At 34.6% G+C, this 17,819-nt stretch overlaps 1 protein-coding gene across 4 annotated transcripts in view; it reads right to left on the bottom strand.

Annotated features, from left to right (window-relative positions):
• The window catches only part of LOC107562391 (heparan sulfate glucosamine 3-O-sulfotransferase 1-like), a 78,508-nt gene that overhangs the window by 31,527 nt on the left and 29,162 nt on the right, over window positions 1–17,819 (bottom strand). The window contains exon 1 of one of the 4 annotated variants that reach the window (XM_016247019.1): window positions 9,572–9,683. The exons of the other annotated variants lie outside the window; for them this stretch is intronic. The gene's annotated coding sequence lies outside the window, so the exon portion shown is untranslated. Of the gene's footprint in view, window positions 1–9,571; window positions 9,684–17,819 lie in introns of those variants that run through there. 4 annotated transcript variants of the gene reach the window in all.

Genomic DNA, 17,819 nt, shown 5'->3' with positions numbered 1-17,819 from the left:
ACTATAAGTGAGAAAGTCAGCACGCTTTCAATGACAGCTCTATAAAAATGTAACATATCAACTTTAGATACACCAAACTTTTTAAGCTGTCTTAAGAAAAAAAGCCTTTGATGAGATTTTTTAATAATGCCTCTTAGGTTGTCGTCCCACTTTAACGTTGCAGAGATAGTTGTCCCGAGAAACTTAAAACATTGAACACTGTTAATGTCCTGACCATTAATAGTCAATGGCAAGACAGCATTTGTCCTCCGTCTGAAATCAAACACCATTTCCTTTGTTTTTATGACATTCAACTTCAAATTATGAGTACAACTCCATTTGAACAGTGTAGAAACCTCCCTTCTATAGTCCGATTCGTTATTATTTGTTATTAAACCAATCAATGTAGTATCATCTGCAAACTTAAAAATGTGCACTGATTTACAATGTGAAACACAATCATTAGTGTATACGGAGTACAATAACGGTGACAGTACAGATCCTTGTGGGGCCCCCACACTATTTGTTTTGAGACTTGAAAGTATATTATTAATTTTAACTACTTGTGTTCTGTTCTGCAAAAAATCCAAAAAGCAAGGGAGTGCTGAATCCCCAATTGCTTTAACTTATCAAAAAGTTTAACTGGAATAATTGTATTAAATGCCGATTTATAGTCCACAAAAAGGACTCTGACATAAGTATTAGGGGCTTCAAGGTGTTGCAAAATTGAATGGATACACAGAGCCACAGCATCATCAACCGACCTATTAGCCTTATAGGCGAATTATTTTAGAAATTAGATACCCAAGCACCAATAGCTCAAAGATTTTCATAGTAACTGAAGTTAGGGCCACTGGTCTGTAATCATCTAAGCAACTAATATTCGACTTTTTTGGCACTAACGACCAGTTGAATATATCGGTGAATACTGGGGCAAGGATGAACGCACACCACTTCAATGTTGCACATGATATTGAGTCAGGGCCTGCTGCCTTTCTGCTGTTCTGCTTCCGCAGCAGATTCCTGACTTCATATTCCTCTATTTTAAAAGGAGGACTTATAATACAGGGCCAGGAGGGCAGCGTCGGCTGACCAACCTGTCCCTCCATTGTATTTTCAAAGCAACTGTAGAACGCATTAAGTTCATCAGGCAATGTAATATAGGGAAAATTGTGCCATTTTCCCAGGACGCGTCCTGGCCAGGATTTGTTTTGGCTTTGTTTTCATGCTTGCTGAAGGTAATGATCGAAAAGTAGTTTGACCAATAACATGCAAGCATTGTACACAGTGGTGTGAAGTAACGAATTACAAATACTCACGTTACAGTAATTAAGTAGTTTTTATCAGTAATTGTACTTTTTTGAGTAGTTTAAAAATTGTGTACTTTTACTTTTACTTGAGTACATTTTAAGTGATGTATCGGTACTTTTACTCCGCTATTTTCCTCCGTTTGTGGTCGTTACATGCTTTTTTTAATTTTATTTTTATCCATCAATGTGATTGGATAGAGTGTAATAGGTCTCGTGACTTTCATAACAATTTGCCATCCTTCTAGAACAATGTGCATTTATGTTAAAATTGTAACATAAATGATCAAGTTTAGTTATTTTTATTTCTTTATTGCAAAACGCTAAAACTGGTACCGTTTTGGAGAGAAATGGGCTCTCATTTTAACCCATATCATGGGGGTAGAATCCACAGCTCAGTACTCACTACTCAATACTCATGAGTACTTTTAAATAGGCTACTCTTTTACTCTTACTCAAGTAGTTTTTTGGACAAGTACTTTTACTCTACTCACACTACATTTTTTGGAAGGTAATGGTACTTTTACTTGAGTATATTTTTTCAGTACTCTTTCCACCACTGATTGTACATAATGGACCAATCATGGCATGTGAGAAGGTGGGATCTACGGACAAAGCGATGCAATTACGCGTACATATTAGGTGTGTTCGACTTAAAAGCAGTGCGGCTCAGACCGATCAGTGTTTGACATCAAAGTACCTGGAGAGCGTTTCGAAAGCATAACCGTCTGTATGGTACTTTGATGTCATACACCGATCGGTCTGCACACGCAAACAAAGCCAAAACCTAGATATTTTAGGCAATATCGAAGTCCTGGGAAATGGCACGTATGGTCACCCTAATGTAATATCATCAGAGATGACTTGAGATTTTTTCTTATAGCCTGTGATCTGCTCTAGACCTTTCCACACACCATAAGTGTCATTGATCTTTAACTTGTTTTCTAACGTACACTTATAATTTCCCTTTGCCTTTTTAACAGCTTTTTCAAAGTCGCCTTTGATAATTTTATAAAGCGCTTTATCCCCACTCTTAAATGCCTTGTGCTTCTCCCTCCATAATTTTTGGAGTAACAATATGGCTGTGTATCAGCACGGCTGTGATTCGGCTGCAGGTAATCACAGCGTGCCGATATACAGCCATATCTCACGGCTACGAGTGTGATATTGTGTTTATACAACAGTTCGACGGCACGAGTGTGTAAATACTGTACATAAGAAACAACAACAACGAAGTGTCTTTAAAAACCCTCTTTTGTGCGGAACTACTTCCTTCCGCCACAGATTCAGATCTCAGTTTGACAGTTTAACAGCTGAGCTCAAGATCCTTTAATAATTCCAGAACATCCCTTTAGAACTTTAGTAACGAAGAAACGTTGAGTTGCTTCATCAAAAGCTTACTGTATCACTGTATTAAAAGCTCACTGTATTATGTAGAGTATTATGAGAGAGATGGACTGAGCGAGTGTGATTACCTGCGTCTGATACAGCATTCATTCTTCAGCTCAATCTCATATTCACAATAAAACATGAGTTTGAATATCCGCTGAGGAAAGCGATATCTTTGTCGTACTATCTTTAATCTGTTAAGGGTGATTTCTGAAGACAGCTGCTCACTGCGTCTTACAAGCTGTTGTTGAAAGTAAAAAGAACTTCCTTCTTTATAACCCTGTTTCAGTCTCTTTCAATATAAAAGTCTTTACTGCGGACTCACTCAGAAAAACAGTCTCTTATGACTAATGAGGGAATAATGTCACTAAAATCACCATCACGAACATACACACACTGTTTCCCAATACTAAACAGGCAGAGTTCTGATATACAGCATTAAAAAGTTACATAAAATATAACGTGATGAGATTTTGCTCTCAGCCAAACCAATTCGCTCTGGAACAAATAATAGATTAAGGAGACCAAAGACTGCCCGTGAGATTTACCCAAAACGAATTATATCTCATGTTTAACCACTACAGAGACATCAGAGCCAGCGGTGATTTCCAGAAGATCTGGCCGAAGATCTTCAAATTCCAGAAGATGTCATTTTCAAATAGATGTTATCTTTATTAACAAGCTGCATTTCTGAAGTCTAAACAACTACATTCTTAAACTAATCTCAAACTCTTAAAACTACATTATGTGACACAAAAACAGTATTATTTATTACATTATAGTGGATTTGGGCGTTTTATAAACTAAAACTAAAGCTGAACTCTCTCACTCTATATATATATATATATATATATATACAGTATATATATATGTGTGTGTGTGTGTGTGTATATGTATATATGTGTGTATATGTATGTATGTGTGTGTGTGTGTGTTTGCAACTAGCCGAAATACGGTTTTTATATTTTATTGCTTTTCTTTTTCAATTTTATTTCAGTGAACATTTTATTTCAAGTAAAGACATTTTTTATGGTTTTAATTTTAGTTTCAGTTTTAGTATAATAATAAACAAATACAACTATAATAACCCTGAAACAGAAATAATAGTTGGTTATATTTCATTTAACATAAACAAATACTGATATAAGACTAAAATGTGATTACTATCCTCAATGTTTGAAGGTTGACGCCAATGCAGGGTGTTTCAAATCAGACTGAACACAACACTGAATACAAATACACTTATACTTGATTAAATACTAAATCTTTCGATCTAGTTAATGCTGTAACAGCTTCTCTAAAGCGGTCTGTGAAGGTTTGGGAACAGAACGATTCCATCACTTCAGCATCATGAGGCTAATCTTGAGCGACGGGCCGTTTCCCCACAGGGCAGTCAAGTGAAAACACTCGAACAAAACACCTCATGATCCTCCCTCCAACTCGTCTTCATACGGCCCGTCAAACAATTAAACCGTCTCCTAACGTTTCTCCTGGTCAGATCCGAAGGGAAGAATCCGCCGAGAAACACAACACTCCTGCTCATTTAGCAGCATCTCTGAGGAGAACGGATGAGAGGCCAAACGATTATCTGCACGAGGAAAAACAAACGCCAGCATCTGCAAACATCAGAAACTGCCTCGGTGCTCTTTGCTTTGCGATTAAAACATCTCTCTTTCAGACAGCCCTCTCTGTGGTCAATATCTCAATGCGATGATGTTTAATTACCTCGAGTGCACTAGGAAACAACATTATCTCCCCTCAAACTGCAAACATCACTATTACGATTGCTCATAGTTAGTGTTAATGATTTGAACAAAACCTCTTATGCACACAATTTATTCTGCAGTGTTCGTGTTCTAGAAATACGTTTCCTCTAAACCAAAATGTTTAGAGAAAAACAAGGTTAAAAAATGTAAAAATAAATAATTAAAAATGTAACTAAATAAAAATGTCATTTAAAGTATTTTTAAATAACTGTTACTACTACATTAAAATATCATTATACTTCATTATATATGTATATATATATATATATATATAATTATTATTATTATTACTATTATTATACTACATTAAATATCATAATTCTTTCTTGCTACACCTACCAACGGGAGATGAATTGTGGGTGAAAAACACAAAATATTAAATCATATTACCGATCATGAAACTGTATTTTAAAATTTTTCATATTATTATTATTATTACTACTTTAAAATCAGTGTCCAAAATATTTTTTGCCAAACCTACCAATGGGAGATTAATAAAAAAATAAATTACAAAAAAATTAAATAATAAATAATAAATGTTTATTACTGACCATGAAACTGTATTATGCATTTAGCAATTCTGCATATTATTATTATTATTATTACTACTACTACAGAAAAAACCCTCAATGCAAAGTACTAAACTTCTGCACATAATTTATATAACGTTTGTGCTAGAGACAAAAAAGTTTGAAGAAAAACATTCAAATTAAAAATAAATAAATAACAAAAAATTAAGTAAAATTTTTTTTTAAATAATACAATATATATATATACAGTATATATATATGTGTGTGTGTGTGTGTGTATATGTATATATGTGTGTATATGTATGTATGTGTGTGTGTGTGTGTTTGCAACTAGCCGAAATACGGTTTTTATATTTTATTGCTTTTCTTTTTCAATTTTATTTCAGTGAACATTTTATTTCAAGTAAAGACATTTTTTATGGTTTTAATTTTAGTTTCAGTTTTAGTATAATAATAAACAAATACAACTATAATAACCCTGAAACAGAAATAATAGTTGGTTATATTTCATTTAACATAAACAAATACTGATATAAGACTAAAATGTGATTACTATCCTCAATGTTTGAAGGTTGACGCCAATGCAGGGTGTTTCAAATCAGACTGAACACAACACTGAATACAAATACACTTATACTTGATTAAATACTAAATCTTTCGATCTAGTTAATGCTGTAACAGCTTCTCTAAAGCGGTCTGTGAAGGTTTGGGAACAGAACGATTCCATCACTTCAGCATCATGAGGCTAATCTTGAGCGACGGGCCGTTTCCTCACAGGGCAGTCAAGTGAAAACACTCGAACAAAACACCTCATGATCCTCCCTCCAACTCGTCTTCATACGGCCCGTCAAACAATTAAACCGTCTCCTAACGTTTCTCCTGGTCAGATCCGAAGGGAAGAATCCGCCGAGAAACACAACACTCCTGCTCATTTAGCAGCATCTCTGAGGAGAACGGATGAGAGGCCAAACGATTATCTGCACGAGGAAAAACAAACGCCAGCATCTGCAAACATCAGAAACTGCCTCGGTGCTCTTTGCTTTGCGATTAAAACATCTCTCTTTCAGACAGCCCTCTCTGTGGTCAATATCTCAATGCGATGATGTTTAATTACCTCGAGTGCACTAGGAAACAACATTATCTCCCCTCAAACTGCAAACATCACTATTACGATTGCTCATAGTTAGTGTTAATGATTTGAACAAAACCTCTTATGCACACAATTTATTCTGCAGTGTTCGTGTTCTAGAAATACGTTTCCTCTAAACCAAAATGTTTAGAGAAAAACAAGGTTAAAAAATGTAAAAATAAATAATTAAAAATGTAACTAAATAAAAATGTCATTTAAAGTATTTTTAAATAACTGTTACTACTACATTAAAATATCATTATACTTCATTATATATGTATATATATATATATATATATAATTATTATTATTATTACTATTATTATACTACATTAAATATCATAATTCTTTCTTGCTACACCTACCAACGGGAGATGAATTGTGGGTGAAAAACACAAAATATTAAATCATATTACCGATCATGAAACTGTATTTTAAAATTTTTCATATTATTATTATTATTACTACTTTAAAATCAGTGTCCAAAATATTTTTTGCCAAACCTACCAATGGGAGATTAATAAAAAAATAAATTACAAAAAAATTAAATAATAAATAATAAATGTTTATTACTGACCATGAAACTGTATTATGCATTTAGCAATTCTGCATATTATTATTATTATTATTACTACTACTACAGAAAAAACCCTCAATGCAAAGTACTAAACTTCTGCACATAATTTATATAACGTTTGTGCTAGAGACAAAAAAGTTTGAAGAAAAACATTCAAATTAAAAATAAATAAATAACAAAAAATTAAGTAAAAATTGTTTAAAATAATACATATATTTATAATAACAACATAATACATGATGTAAATAAATACAAATATTTTACAGACATTTATAATATACTTTTTTTTTAAGTTATAAATAAAACAGATTATTGCAGCACGCTTTACAAGAAAATACCATTTCAGTCTTTCTGCCTCAAAATGTCATGTGTAATTCAGTGTGACTTGCCATTTCTTTGTATTTATTTGAAAAATGTACTAGCAATTTCTAAGTCAACATTATTTCTAGACCTAATTTTACACCAAATGTAAATTAAAATATACAGCTGTCTTTTAAAATTTTAGGAATGGCGGTCTTCGCAGAAGCATGATTTTTTTTTTGGTGGGTCTGCAGCATCTAAAAGATTGAAAACTTGACTTGGGCCGGTAAACATCCCACAAAAAACCCTAGCAACCACATAGAATATCCTAGCAACCACATACCAATAGAATGCATTAGCAACTTAAGAGTAATGCGATAAAAAAACATTCCAAACAGCTTAGTAACTGCATCGCAACCACCTGAAACTGCAAATTGGTTTAAGTGCTATATATTTGTTTGTGCTATATATTCTGATATTTCTTCTGTTATTCTTCAGGCGAGCGCTGCTCACAGTAGCGCTGCTCTTCGTCTTTGAATCGCCTCTAGCTCAGAAGAAAATGATTAGCGCTGCTCAGGTTTGCGTAATTGCACATTTAGCATCTCACCAGTGCATTCTCATCAACTCTTTAAACAGTCGTTTCCTATCATTTTCTCACTCATTCAGAGCGGTTCTCATTCAGCCCGAGACGCACACATACATACATAATGAATGAATGACTCGATTGAATAAAAACTAGAGCTGCTTCAGATAAATGGCTGTGAGGGTGTAAATCTTTGATGAGGCCCATCAGATCATTAATGAGGGTGATAATACATCGATTTAACGACAAAAGACAGACACGTGTTTTCGGCATCAATGCCACTTTAAAAGTGGCACATTTCAAGGGATATCAGCAAATCAAGTCATAAGCGTGTGAGATATTTGCTCAGAGGATGCAATTACACTTAAGTGAACACACAGCATTAGAGGAGGTCGGATGCGTTTTCGAGCCGAGCCCCCGCGAGATGTGATTGTTAGATATTGTGCACATCTTTGCAGCTGGGATCACACAGATACAGGCATTAATGTGTCACTAATCCAGTTTCTGCCGCCCGTGTTTGTTCAGGCGTCCTGCAAACCCACCGCTGTTCTAGCAGGAGTTGTGTGCTCGTAAATATGTACTTAGTAAATGCTACAGATAAAGCCAGCAGAGCCAGAGCCGTCTGTGAGGAGACGCTGACTGCCAGCTGATGGGACGGATCCATCGGTAAAGCTGGGAGGAGACGCTCTGAATTCATCAGGGCTGTAAACAAAGCTGGGCCTCGGAGGAAAGGAGGCGGGATGCATTCAATATTTGAGCTGTGAGGGAGTGGAGGGGAGCAAATTAAGTTTGTTTCACCTGCCAGTGGTGACAGAATCTACAGAGTAGTAAAGTATTTCATGCCGAGAAACTGTATTTTGCATTTATTTTTATAAAAAATATTATATTCGATATAATAATAATAATAATGTATTGATAAAATATATCTTATTGCATCTATAAAATATAGGTAGAATTTATATTATAAAAATGTAACATAAAATATAATAACAGTAATAAATATAAATATTGACAATAATAATAATAATAAATAGCATTATATTATATATAAGTTATTGCATATATAATAATAAATAATAACAATAATATCAATAATGAGGAACAATATATCATTACATTGCACATATTTTTTAGAAAATATACAATTATTATTTATATTATAAAAACAACAACAACCATAATAATAATAATAATAATGACTATATTGTGCGCGTGTGTGTGAGTGTGTGTGTGCGCATGTGTGTGTGTGTGTGTGTGTGCGTGCGAGTGTGAGCGTGTGTGTGTGTATGCGTGTGTGCGTGTGCTTGTGTGTGTGTGTGTGTGTGCGCGGGTGTGACTGTGTGTGTGAGTGTGTGTGTGAGTGTATGTGTGTGTGTGCGTGTGTGTGTCTGTGTGTGTGTGAGTGTGTGTGCGAGTGTGTGTGTGAGTGTGTGTGCGAGTGTGAGTGTGTGTGTGTGTGTATGCGTGTGTGCGTGTGCTTGTGTGTGTGTGTGTGTGTGCGCGCGGGTGTGACTGTGTGTGTGAGTGTGTGTGAGAGTGTATGTGTGCGTGTGCGTGTGTGTGTCTGTGTGAGTGTGTGTGTGTGTGCGCGAGTGTGAGTGTGAGTGTGCGTGCGCACGAGTGTGAGAGAGTGTGTGTGTGAGTGTGTGTGCGAGTCTGAGTGTGTGTGCGAGTGTGAGTGTGCGTGCGCATGAGTGTGAGAGAGGGTGTGTGTGTGTGCGAGTGTGAGTGTGCGTGCGCATGAGTGTGAGAGAGTGTGTGTGTGAGTGTGTGTGCGAGTGTGAGTGTGTGTGCGAGTGTGAGTGTGAGAGAGGGTGTGTGTGAGTGTGTGTGCGAGTGTGAGTGTGCAAGTGTGCGTGCGCACGAGTGTGAAAGAGTGTGTGTGTGAGTGTGAGAGAGTGTGTGTGAGAGTGTGTGTGTGTGTGTGTGTGTGTGTGTGTGTGTGTGTGTGTGTGTGTTTAGTGGGACACGTCTCGTCCCGAGAGAGCGAGGCATCAGAGCGGTAACTAACCTTCACGTGACTCACTGTAATTTTACGCTGTGAGTGAAGCAGATCTCAGCCAGCAGCTTATCTATAATGACGATCGGATGCTGCGCTTCTGCTTCCCGCTGGAGGTGATGCTGAGGTTATGAAGAACGAGAGACAGAGAGAGAGAGAGAGAGAGAGAGAGAGAGAGAGAGAGAGACATAAGAATGTGTGTAGTGTGTGTATTGTATCTGACCTCAGTGTGTTTCTCTACTGTACACCAGTGACCCTCAGCATGTGTGAGTTTATATGTTAGACACTGTGGTATCAAATGTTCACACATGTTCTAATTTGTTACACTGCTTATTTAAGTTTAAATTTTTATAATGTTTTTTTTCTATAATTTTGATCTTTTCATTGTTATTATGTTTCTCCACATATATTCCAAGCTTTGGCAATATTGTATTTTTTTTACAGTCATGCAGTCAGTCAATTTTGAATTGAATTGAATTGAATTGAATTGAATTGAGACAGAGAGAGATTGAGAGATGCTTTCAGAGAACAAAAGTAAACAGATTTGTCCTTTTTCCTGAAGAAACTGTGCTGCAAAAGTCACTGTAACAATGCTCCGTTTCTGTGGTGTTCTGAGTGGATCTTAGTAAAAAAATTATATATATATCTTAATATTTTTTGATAGCGATAGTTCAATGACATTGTGTTGGTATCTTGGCTGGTTTAGGCCTGTCATGAATAAATAAATTTGACACTAAAACCATCAGTAGGTTGGCAGCAAGTCCCTGTCTTCATAAGCGATTCATTTAATCATTCTTTCAGCGAATCATTCATATTAAAACGGCTGATTCATTTACAAACGGATCATTGAATCGCTGACTCGAAAGATTAATTCAAAAACAGATTCAATCAGGAACGAAACAGCGCAGTGCCGCTCTGAGATGCACAAGTGCTCGGCTTTGTTTGGAACTATTTTTGCTGGTGAAACAGACACTATTGCGTCTAAAACGTAACTCGCTCAATATTAAGTTCTTGTTCTGTGAATCCACTTACACAGCACAATACATCTCTTCAACAAACCTCGTGGCTTGAGGTATCCTGCATGTGTGTGTGGGATTAGTTACACGCTTACAGTAAGAGTAGCACAAGCAAACAGCACTAATAATGAATGGCATGAGAGCAGACGGAGAATACGAGAGAGGAGGAAAAGCACAAATGCCAAAGCAAGCAGACAGAGTTTGAGGAGGTGTGTCGAGTTCAGTCTGCTGCACATTTGCATAAATGCCTGGAAAGCATCGGCGACGAAAAGCAGATTTGAGGGCGTCAGGCCGCTGATCCTCACAGAGACGGAGCTCTCAGCAAAACACACCCGCTCCAAAACACGCGTCCAGCACTTTACATTCAAATCTATAATGGCAGAACTCAAATGAGATTCAAATCCACAACGAAGTTTCTATTCAGAACCAAATCGGAGGGAAGCCATGTGTTCATTCATCACTAAGTGAACGACTGAGATCATGAGCCTATGGTTGAATCTCACGAAAACATGAAACACTTCATTGCTAAATGCAAAAGAGTTTATAAATATTATACTAATTATATATACATATATACATGAACAAACAATATATATTTCTTATATAAAAATGACAATAATTTAATAAATACATTTATAAATATTATAATAATTTATATTATAATATTTTTAGTTTTTGTAATAATGCTTTTTTAAATAATTAAACATTAATATTTTTTTAATTATTAAACAAAATAAAAACATTCAAATAAAATGCATATATAAAATATTGTAAAAAAAATAGATATACACACAAACACAAAATTAATATTAATATATAAATAATAATATTTGTATAATAATAGAGCATTAACATGCAATATAATATAATATATATTTGATATTTATATTATAATATAATATTTAATACAATAATATTTTAAAATCTCTTAAAGAAGAAGTTACAGGTCTGTGAGAGCCAGAAATCTTGCTTGTTTGTAGGTGACCAAATACTTATTTTACCGAGGAATTTACCAATTAATTCTTTAAAAATCCTACAATGTGATTTTCTGGATTTTTCTTCTCATTTTGTCTCTCATAGTTGAGGTATACCTATGATGAAAATTACAGGCCTCTCTCATCTTTTTAAGTTGGAGAACTTGCACAATTGGTGGCTGACTAAATACTTTTTTGCCCCACTGTATATAGAGAGAGAGAGAGAGAGAAAAAAAAACACCTAATCCACTACTACAAATGTAAAATAAATACATTAATAAATAAATTAATTAATTAACAAGACAAATACATGACAAAAGCACATCAAATGAACTCTAACTAAGTAAACTCTAAGTTGCGTAGTCAGAATGTGTAACTCCTTCTGTGGACGCGATTTTTGTAACAACACGCTGAAAACGTCAGCTAAACCCTAAGAATTCACAACATTTTTTGCAATAGTGCTCTCATTATAAGGTTATGTATATGACAGTCCTAGTCACAGTTATTCTGCATTTGAGCTGCGCGCGCTGAAGATCACCAATGAAGCGCTTTGATGGGTTTTTAATCAACGGGATCAGATTTATCTCATATCGGATACATCGGATTCATTATTTATACTGCATAACCTTAATATTACGACTTGTATCTGCACAAAATGACCCGAATACACTTTAATTTAATTGTATTATATAAATATTATAAAAAATTTAAATAAAAACTTTAATTTAATTTTATCATTATTTAAATATTAAAAAAAAAATGAAAATAAAACTTTAATTAAATTGTATTATTTCAACATTATAAAAAATGTAAAAAACAATTTTATTTAATTTTATTATTATTTAAATATTATAAAAATAAAATAAAAACTTTAATTTAATTTGATCTATAATATAAATAATTTAATTTATTATATAAATAAAAAAATAAGGTTATACATATTATAAATCATATTTTATTATGAATATTTTTTAATATTATAGTTTTTATGTGAGTTAACGGTGATGAAAATTGTTGCAATACAAAACATCTTAATGGTCCTGAAAAAAAAAGCTTCATTATCTTTGTGCAAAATATAATTTCATATATTAGTTTATAAGAAAACGAATCTAAAATTATTAAACCATGATAAACATAATAAAAGCTAAATCAAAATATTCAAAACAGTATATAAACAATACTAAAACACACTGTAAAAAATGACCGTGAATTTAACGGTAACAGACTGTAAAAATGCTACAGTAAAAACCTGTTAAATGTTTAACAGTAAATTCCCCTACTATATACGGTGAAAACTGTATTGGACATTACATGTATTTTTTTTATACATGTAATTTTACGGTAGTATACCGTTTTGAAAAAGTTAAAAAGACGTATAATTTACAGTGAATAACCGTAAATTGACATTCCCAGAATTCCCTGCATTGCATTTCAAAACTTAGAAAAACTTAGTTTTTTCTTATCAGTTTTGTATATTAGGGTTGTGTGTTACATCTAATGTTGTTAAATGAATGTTTATTGCATTATTTCAGTTTCATGTGTGTTACCGTGATGGTGTTTAGTGTTTGTGTGAATGACGCTGTGCACCTTCTATATATGTTATTATCTAAAAGCTGCTTGTGATGGGCTTTGGTTCATCATGTGGCTTTCTCATCACCTCCTGCATTTGGTGGTTATCAGTGTATTACAAAGCTACAAAACAGATTTCAGTACTTCAACAGGTTGGTATATTAACATTATATCAGTTAATGAAATTACGGTATTTAACTGTAAATTTAAGTTAAAACATCGCTACTGTATTTTTTTACGGTAAAATTCCGCCAACCACAGCTGCCGTTTTTTTACCGTAATTTTTTTTTTTTTTACAGTGCAACACTGTCTGGGATCAAAACAAGTACAAACTGAGGAACAAGTTATTTTTGAACCCCAAACGTTCCTTTAAACGTCTTTAAAATCCCAAATCATGCGAAGCACAGACATTGAGGATGTGTCATGATTCTGCTGATTTGCTCATCGTCTCAGACGTGATGCTAACCTGGACTGTTTTTAATTAGCTGTGGAAACAATTTTCAGCAATCGCTAATAAGTCTACCGACACAGAAAGAAACACCGACGGAGAGACTGGAAGTGAACGGGGCGGAGAAGCGCTCATTAATTTCCCGAAGGTGGGAAGTCGCTGTGTTTGATTGAGCAGACTGACCTCCAAAATCCAAACAGCGTAATCATCGCGACTCAGCCGTCGCAAATTAGCGGCAGTGTTTCTGGCTCTTTTCTGATTGCAGCAGAGTGGACGCGTTTGAAGCCAGACATCTGCTGCGAATACACCATAATGACACTTTCTATCAAATTGCCAATAGCTGTATAATAGACAAACAAGCTCTTGTTATCTCGGAGCACTTCAGATGTGGAGTGACTCATTGTGTTGCTCTACAGAGGCCCTTGGGTTCGGGATGATGTACTGTTGCGTCCCGTTTGGTGTGCCCTTAAAGACAATGACATTTAGCTTTACTCGTAGCTGCTTCCTCAAAAACGTCTTCAGACGGACTCATTTATTTTTCTATTCTCAGTGATGACCTTTAAGAGCGGTGTGCGACTCTAACTCAGAGGTGAAGTATTGGTGTCGTATCGGCAAGCCACTACAGAGCACGCATTACTACTTAACCAGCAGCAGAAATTACTGCTAAAATACTAGAAACACATCAACTATAAAAGAGTTGTGTTTGTTTGTTTGTTTGTAATTCAACACTATGCCAGTTCTACCGACACAGAAAGAAACACCGACGGAGAGACTGGAAGTGAACGGGGCGGAGAAGCGCTCATTAATTTCCCGAAGGTGGGAAGTCGCTGTGTTTGATTGAACAGACTGACCTCCAAAATCCAAACAGCGTAATCATCGCGACTCAGCCGTCGCAAATTAGCGGCAGTGTTTCTGGCTCTTTTCTGATTGCAGCAGATTGGCTATTTTTGTGGCAATGAAAAAATGTTAAATGTAGCAAAATATAAAAAGAAAAATAAACAAAAAAGAAAATGTACAATAGGTTTTAAAAGATTAAATGAGAAAAATGTGATTTTTATACATACATTTATAAATGTGTTTTATTTAAATCAGTTTATTTTGTTTAATAATTAAAATTATATTTTAATATTAATATTATATTTCAATATTAATAATAAAATACATCATATTTTATATATGTTTTATAAAACAAACAAGTGTGTGTATACACGCGCACACACACACACATATATAAAACACTTTTTTTTTTTTTTGTTATGTGCTTATGTTATTCTTATTAGTTTTTTTTAAAAAACATATTTCTACATGCCAGCTATTACTGGTTACTAGTTATATTCATGGAATTAAAGAGGTTAAAATGGATATTAAAAAAAATTACAAAGTGTTTTCAAAGTTTATCATTGATCAAATAAAAGTCTTAATGAGATTTTAATATATAAATCTATAAACGTATTTTATTTAAATTAGTTTATTTTGTTTAATATTAAAAAAAATATAAAACTCTAATATTCAAAATAATAATAAAATATTATATTTGTAACTTTTTATTTATTAATTTATTTAGTTATAAACATTTAGAAATATATACTGTGTATATATTTATTTATAGTATATTTTTAGTAATTTTGTTGCATTGTATAGTAATGTTTATCTTCACGATTTTATAAAAAATCTTTTAAAAATAGTCAACTATAAAAGATAAATATCATCACTGATTTAATATACATGGTTAATTCTCAGGGATAAAAGTCTAATTTGTTGTAGACAACATGTTTTGTTTTGTGAGCACCACAGATATGATTTGGGTGGAATGTTGTGCTGCAAGTTATTATTTACATAATTTACACTATTATAAAAGCAATATAATTTTTTTTTTTTTTTTTTTAAACAAAACATGTTTATATAGCAGAGAGCTTGATGGGGCCAATATGAGTGTAAACATGACGAAATACTGATAGAGGCTTTGGTTTGAACCATTTGATTAAAAACATTAAGATGTCACTTCCTTAAAAAGATTTTAAAACAATCAGAAAGATGAAACCATTATTTTTAAAGAGGGAAATATGCTATTTATCAAATAATGTGACTGGGATCAGCATCGTCTTAATGATATCAGTAGTAAGTCACGAGGAGACACACAGCACACGAACGGCACCATTTTTTCCCCCCGAGAACGAGCCAAGGATAATTCTAACATTTATGTATGATTTACAGTAAAAGCTCCGCTGCTCAAAGGGGAAACTGTAACCTTTAATCCTCAAAGAGGGGCAATAATTGTAAAGACACCGATGTCTTCTGGAGAAATAAAGAGCGAGACACAGTGAACACAGTAATCTGGAGTGAATCTGAGAACAGACTGGACTTCTTTTATTTGCTTTGCTCTACGGGAACACTGTGTACATAAAAATGACAAAGCTGAGCAATTAGGATTCAGGACTGGACCGATACGAGTCACTGACCCGCTACAGCCATCAGAGTGCTTTCAGACAGACCCACAGAACCTCAATATTGAATTTCTCTGAAAAGGGACAGTTCACCCAAAAATAAAAATTCTGTCATTTACTCACCCTCAAGTTGCTCCAAACCTGTTTCTCTCTTCTGTTGAACACAAAAGAAGATATGCAGAGTTTGGTTCCAAAACGCGATAAAAACCATCTGGTCGGTATTGAAAAGTCAATTTTTAATTTTACGCAAAATGCGATACCCGCTGAAAGTCAGTAACAAATCACACAAACTAAAGTAGATTGCAGAAATATAAAAACAAATCTGTTGCTTTACCACACTACTTTAGGTCATTCACAGTCACTGTAATAAACATGTGCACTGCACTAAACACTGTCTGTTAACTTTAGACCAGTGCTTCTCAAACTTTTTTGGTCGTGCCCCCTTTAAACCTATAAAAAAAACTGCCCCCCTCCTTTCCCGAATCTCCATTCCACCTCAGACTACCAAATAATTTCACTAAACATTATGAAAAATTTATGCTTTTTTAATATAAAAAACCTACAGGGAAAAAACACCTGCATCACTTGTAATAGCATAGAGAGAATAACTGTTATTATTATTCTCTCTCTATTATTATTTTTTTTTTCTGGGGTTCATGCTGTCTGCTAAGGCATAGGACACACACAGGCTTTCCTCCTCACCAACGACATTAAACACCGTGTCTACACCGGACGCGAGCGGCAAAATACAGTAGAATCATTATAATCAGTGACGCTGCCTACACTGGATGCGGCGCGACACTAAACTGATGCCTTGTTCTATTTATGACATACTGACACGAAGTTAAAATGATTTGCAACGGTCGCTTTGTCGTGTCCAGTGTAGAGCTGTTGCGGCGCGACGCGTCAACTGTAGCGTCTGGTATAGACACGGTGAGTGAAGCCGAGAGCAAGATATGCCTCTACATATTTTCTGCATTTAGCTTTTAAGTGACAAGCACCTGCCTGGGTCTGTGCGACTTCATCTATGGCTTTTCTCTTCGCTTTCACAAACCGATCCATCTCCCATTCTAAGTTACATCCTTTGGCTGTTTACGGTTTTATTTCTTTTCTTTTTCTGCTGATGGCCCACGCTTGACTTGAAGAAGCGCTGCTTAGACCGATGGGTGTGTGTTATCAAAGTACTGCGAGAGCTATAAGAGAGCACGGACGTCTCCTTATGCATTATCTTGCCGTACTTTGATGTCATACACTCCGTACTTTGAAGTCAAACACACCTCTTCACTCTCGCATGTCACGTGACCGAGTGTAATCACAGCCTCTGCGATTGAAAAATCGCGTTTTCTCATATCGCGATATTGCAATATCATGTTCATAATCGCAGATGAGTCACATTTGATTATGAACTCGATATTGCGTAGCTTGTCAGTGTAAGTGTTTTTATTAATGCCATTAATGTTTTTTATTAATACAGCGTATAGCACTAGTCAACTAAATGAATGCAACATGGCAAAGATGAATGCACTTTTGGAATTTCTGTGGTTTAATGTGATATTGTTGTTCATGTATGTTCATGATGAAATTTTATTTTATTGTTGTAATTCATTTATAGCATTAACAAGATGACCCGCTGAATTCGTTTTGTGAGCGATGACTGATTGAATGTATTTTTAGTCCAGTGCCAAGATTAGTATTGACCAAGTTCAGAGGCTGTCATATGTGGATCAACTTACTATGTTGTGTATTTTCAACAGTTTAAATATGAAAAATAACTTTTATATTGATTCAATGGATTTATTGCATTTTGGG

This window comes from Sinocyclocheilus grahami, unplaced genomic scaffold (genome assembly GCF_001515645.1).
Source record: "Sinocyclocheilus grahami isolate Dianchi unplaced genomic scaffold, SAMN03320097.WGS_v1.1 scaffold821.1, whole genome shotgun sequence".
NCBI lineage: Eukaryota > Metazoa > Chordata > Actinopteri > Cypriniformes > Cyprinidae > Sinocyclocheilus > Sinocyclocheilus grahami.
This window is presented reverse-complemented; position numbering and strand designations above follow the sequence as displayed.